Source organism: Podarcis pityusensis, assembly GCF_964106645.2.
Source record: "Podarcis pityusensis genome assembly, chromosome: 7".
NCBI classification, from domain to species: Eukaryota; Metazoa; Chordata; class Lepidosauria; order Squamata; family Lacertidae; genus Podarcis; species Podarcis pityusensis.
In genome coordinates this window covers 10,348,112-10,353,999 of record NC_138031.1, presented here as the reverse complement: position 1 = coordinate 10,353,999, position 5,888 = coordinate 10,348,112, and the positions used below count along the sequence as shown (strand labels likewise).

General features: G+C 46.3%; 1 protein-coding gene across 2 annotated transcripts in view; it reads right to left on the bottom strand.

The window, feature by feature from the left end:
- The window catches only part of ST3GAL1 (ST3 beta-galactoside alpha-2,3-sialyltransferase 1), a 120,159-nt gene that overhangs the window by 88,920 nt on the left and 25,351 nt on the right, over nucleotides 1-5,888 (bottom strand). The gene's annotated exons all lie outside the window — the stretch shown is intronic.

Sequence of the window (5,888 nt, the reverse complement as noted above, 5' to 3'; positions counted from 1 at the left end):
TTCTTATTATTATTAATTACTACTACTACTACTACGTCCCAACCCATATTGCTTTGCTGCGCTCCAGGAAACCATGATCACCAATAAGCCAAGGACAAACTCTGGCTCCATCATAGTTTCTTGAATTTCAGATTCAACTCTACACCAGGAATTGTGGGTTGTTTCCTCCAAGCACAAGTGAGAAGACATACGGGTACACACATGATAAGCCAAACTTTATGGATTTCCATGACATGTGAGCAAAGCCTTGGTCTGCCAAAGCTTTGCCATGGATCTATTTCAAGCCCCAAGTTGGGAAGAAGAGTTTGCAGATCAGGGACGGAGAATCTTTTGAGCCTCCGGTTGTTGTTGTTGTCCGACAGTTTCTTCCCATTATTCCTGACCGTTGGCCCTGCTAAACAAACACACCCACACCACAATCTGCTAAAACTGGGCACACGGCACAAGCGATGCAGAACCTGGTGCTCCTACAGGTCACTGCCCCTGTCCCCGCCCCAGCTATTTCTGTTTGTTCATTTGTGGCCAAGAACTGCTGATACCAAATCTTAGGACTGGCAGAATGCCCAGGGACACAGAATAAGCCAGCAAAACCATCTGCCAAACTAAACATTATTTGTGCATGTGTCCGAACTCAAAAGTTTCCTGAGATAACGGAGATTGCGGGAGATTGGGGAACTTACAGGGGGAGATCTGTGTGTGTTTAACCCCTCCAGCGCATGATACACACTAACTAAAACGCCCATCCACTCAGGGGAGTATTTCTGCACCGGCTGAGTTTTGGAGGCTGCCCAGAACATGCACTAACTGCTAGGTTGGGACATTTGCAGTGGAGAGAATCAGCTTTCTGGGGGAGGGTTAAGCAAACACCCCCCTCCACATCCCAGTTCTCCCCTGCAAAAATGCCCCCAGGACCTACATCAGTGCTGCAAAGGAATCACAAGTTGGGGAGCTTATTTTTTCAGGGTTCTGACAAGTCGACTCTGTCCGTGGATGCAGAATGCAGCCATTGTGGTGGCCAGAAGCCATCGATAGAATTTTCTCCCGTGATTTTATCTAATCCTCTCTTTTTTTTAAGCCACACATGGTAACATGGCAGCCATCTCCAAGTATTTTAAAGGGCTGGTGAACAGATGGTGCAAATCTGATTTCTGCCGCTCTGGAGGGCAAAACCCGAAGCAATGGGTTGAAATTAAAACAAAGGGATTTCAGTTAATGTTGTTGTAATCATAGAATTGTAGAGTTGGAAGGGAACCTGAGGGTTCATCTGTCCAACCCCCTGCAATGCAGGAATATGCAGCTGTCCCATACGAGGACTGAACCTGCAAACTTTGCGTTATTGGCACCATGCTCTAACCAACTGAGATATCCAAGAGTTCACTGGCGAAACAGTGGAGCAGGCTGTCTTGCAAGCTGGGCTCTCCTTCACTAGAGACATTTAATCAGAAGCTAGACAATGGACTCTTTGCATGGTCAGGGTTGGGCTAGATGACCCCTGAGGTCATTTCCACCTCTGCCATTTTATGACCTAAAAGGTAAAGGTAAAGGGGCCCCTGACCATTAGGTTCAGTCGTGGCCGACTCTGAGGTTGCGGCGCTCATCTCGCTTTATTGGCCAAGGGAGCTGGCATACAGCTTCCGGGTCATGTGGCCAGCATGACTAAGCCGCTTCTGGCGAACTAGAGCAGCGCACAGAAATGCCGTTTACCTTCCTGCTGGAGTGGTACCTATTTATCTACTTGCACTTTTGACGTTCTTTCAAACTGCTAGGTTGGCAGGAGCAGGAACTGAGCAACGGGAGCTCACCCCATTACGGGGATTCGAACTGCCGACCTTTTGGTCGGCAAGTCCTAGGCTCTGTGGTTCAACCCACAGAGCCACCCGCGTCGCATATTTTATGACCTAGGATTTCCTAAAGATGACTCCCCCCCCCCCCCCGTCTTGTGCTGCTTCTGGCAATGGAAGATTACCACTATCTTGACCTTATCTTCCTTTTTTGACTTAAGTCTTCGGCGCTACCGCAAATATACCTGAGCTAACACTACAGAGACTTCCTTCCAAATTCCGCCACCATTTCAAAACCCTTCTAATGCTGCCTTGAGAAAGCTATGCATAGAGTTATGATCACAATTGCCCCCTGCCCCTATTTCTCAATATCACATCCCACTGAAAATGGAGGCAACAGATCTAATTAGACGGGGGCAAATTTTGGAAAGGAAAAAGAGACGAAACCTAGTGTTAATGAGGTTGCTTCGGCTGAAATTACACCTCGGAAATTAACATCAAGGCCAATCATACATGCATCTAGGGAATTAGGCTAAACCTTTCGTGAAATTATGTTCACATAGGAAAGAAGTACATGCATGAAAAGATCAGGCATATTTTATTGGCTTTAATTAAAATTCACTGAATTACAGAGAACGGCCATAGCTCAGTTTGATGTTTATATGCTGACATTCTCAGGTTCAATCCCTGAAAGCAGGCTGAGACCAACCTCTCCCATAATAATTTGTTGCCTGCCCATCAAAGCAAGCCCCGCCATGGGTCAACAATGCAACTGGAAGAGGAGAGTTTTGCAGAGGCCAGATACAGAATGGTGAAGTGTCCTATTTGCCATCCTCTGGACCTCCTGGAAAAACTCCCCAAACCAAACCTTCCGTACAAGGCCTGGGGATGGCTGGTGGGATCGGGGGGGGGGGCCAGTAACAGCCCCTCTAAACTCCTGGGCCCTCAGCCACTGTCTCGCCTGGCCAACCAGTGCCACCAGATCTGCCAGCTGGAACCGGGTGCAAGTCCAGTGTAGCTGACTGAGTGCAGAATGGGCAGCTGTGGGCAGTCAAAGGACGCTACATCAACCTTGGCACCTGCCCATAAAAGCACGTCTAGAGTTGAAGACTAGGGAGAGGTTGGGATTGTGAGTGTGTGATCTGAGTTTGTTTGGGCCCTGGGTGAGTGCCAGGGTGGATGGGTGGTGCCCTGGGCGAGAACCAGTTGGCTGAGAGGTCCTGGGTGCCAAGGTGTGTCAAAAAGAGGGAAAATTCGTAGCGGTATGTACCTATCGGTAACTTGTGTTGATTGTTTTCTTGTGCATTTTCATAAAATTTGTTGCTGCTTTAGTTTTCTGTACACTGGTTAGAGAAACTTTTGCATATTAAGTGTTATAGAAAAAGTCTAAATGAATTAAATGAATCAACCTGGAGAGCTATTGCCAGTTATAGTAGACAGCTTGGCTAACGTGATGTCAAACTGATCCCGATGCAAGTTTGATAAGTTGTTTTAATGTACACAGGTATTCTTCAATGAAGACATAGTTGAATTTGCTGAGAAATTTGACTCAGTTTCATTTAGGACGAAGGTAAACACTTCAGATGAATCTTATCCAAATCCATTTGGAATCAAAAGCTAACAAATTGCTACAACAATGGATTTAAACTCAGGCAATTTTAGCCTGAGGCACATTTTTATGGCCCCTTGTCCAAAGGGAAACAGATACCGTTGAGCTTAAGAACTTTACTTAACAATTTAATCAATCAAGGTCTTAGAATGTTGTGGGAAGTGCTGGTCTATGTGTTATTTTTCTTGGACTTGACTCTACAATTCCATTCAGCATTTTTAAGTCATTGCAATGTCTACCCCAAGAGACGTTCAGCTGCAAAGTTCTGTAAAATCCTGAGAAATTAGACATGAGTAATCGTGCCTCAATAAACTTTGATGGCAGTGTTGGCTTTCCAGTGAAAATGTGACATCTGAAGAATGTAGGAAATTGCCTGCAGTGTTTGTTGGGGTGAACCCATGTGTAGGATTACCAAGACTATCCAGAGGAATTGGGGAGAAGTAAGATAAGAACCTAAGAGCCCGTTGGATCAGGCCGACGGCCCAGCTAGCCCGGCATCCTGTTCTCACAGTGGCCAACCACAAACCCAAAAGCAGGACCTGAGTGCAACAGCACTTTTGGTTCCCAGCACCTGGTAATCTGGGACATGATGCCTCAGCCAGTGGTGGTAAGTTGGGTGCACATCTTGCCGATTAATTTCCTACTTCAAAGGGAAGTGTACCAAGTGTTGGTTTTGACCTATAAAGCCTTAAACGGCTCAGGGCCGCAATACCTCAAGGACCGCCTCTTTCCATATGAACCTACCCAGACCCTGAGATCATCTTCTGAGGCCCTTCTTAGTGTGTCTCCCCCTCGAGAGGTCCATCACAGCACAATCTCTTAGCTGCCAAGACATCATAGTGCCAACAAAATTCCATGGACGCTTCCATTTTCCAGTGAAATTGAGCCATTTGCATGCTCCAACCAATGACAGGTTTTGAGGGTTTGCAACGCCGGCGTGTCAAGCAGCCAGGCTGATCACCGGGGCAAGACATGTTTGAGCATATTACACCAATCCTGGTCCGACTGCACGAGCTACCATTTAGTTTCTGGGCCTAATTCAAACACAGGGTTTTGACCTATAAAGCCTTAAACGGCTCAGGCCCACAATACCTCAAGGACCACCTCTTTCCATATGAACCTACCCAGACCCTGAAATCATCTCTGAGGCCCTTCTTCCTTTGCCTCCTCCACGAGAGGTTCGGAGAGTGGCTGCACGAGAACGGTCCTTCTCTGCAGTGGCTCCCTGTCTGTGGCATGCTCTCCCCAGGGAAGTTCACCTGGCACCTTCATTATACACCTTTAGGCGCCAGGCAAAAATGTTCCTTTTGAACCAGGCCTTTGGTTTATCTGATCCTATGCCCTTTTAAAATGTGGCTCTTTGGGGGGGGCTGTTACTGGGTTATTATTTTTATTTTTATTTTATACAATGTGAACCGCCCTGAGACCTCTGGGTATAGGGTGGTATATAAATTCAATAATTTAATAAGAAGAAGAATACCAACACCCAGCAAAATCTGTCACTTAAGGGATATCCTCCAGTTCACTTTGAATATATAGCTCGATATGTAGGTATATATAGCTCGGTAAAGCATGAGGCTCTTAATCTCAGGGTTGTGGGTTTGAGTCCCACATCGGGCAAAAGATTCCTGCATTGCAGGGGTTTAGACTAGATGACCCTTGAGGTCCCTTTCCAGCCCTACAGTTCCATGATCTACCCAAGAGGTTTTCTGTATCTGCACGGAATTGAAAAACAACAATGAAACCAAGCAAAGTATACATGCAGATTGCGATCACAGAGGAAGCCAAACCAATCACTGAAATCCACGACTGTGATCTCAGCAGTAAAACAGGTATATTTCATGGCCTTATACAGCACAGGCCATAATAAATATACCATTACTTCTGCTTTCCACCCAGAGTTTCGGCCGTCACTGCTGGCAGCTGATCACATAGTTCAGTGGTTAAATAATCGTATCACCAAGGTTGATAAAACGTATTTGCTTGTTTAAACATCTTTCGAGCTCAGGTTACACCACAAAGGAAATGTTCAATGTTGTGCTTGGCTCTTTGTGGAGATGTAGCCTTTCCTTTACGAAACAGGCATGTGACTGGCATGGAATGGGGAAGGAACTGCCTGAAAATAAGTAGACCTACATCGTGGATCATGATTAATGTTATGCTTTACGGGAAAAGTGAGCTTAAGTTTCTATTTATACAAATAGTTGCTTTTAGCGGAGTGTGTGGCTGTGCTTTCTTCCCTCCCCTTAACACTGGACCGAGAAAACTGTGGCCCTCCAGATGTTGCTAGCACTTACTCTTATCAGCATCACTCAGCATGGTTTGCTGTTGTTGTTTAGTCGTTTAGTCGTGCCCGACTCTTTGTGACCCCATGGACCAGAGCACGCCAGGCACTCCTGTCTTCAACTGCCTCCCGCAGTTTGGTCAAACCCATGCTGGTAGCTTCGAGAACACTGTCCAACCATCTCGTCTTCTGTCGTCCCCTTCTCCTTGTGCCC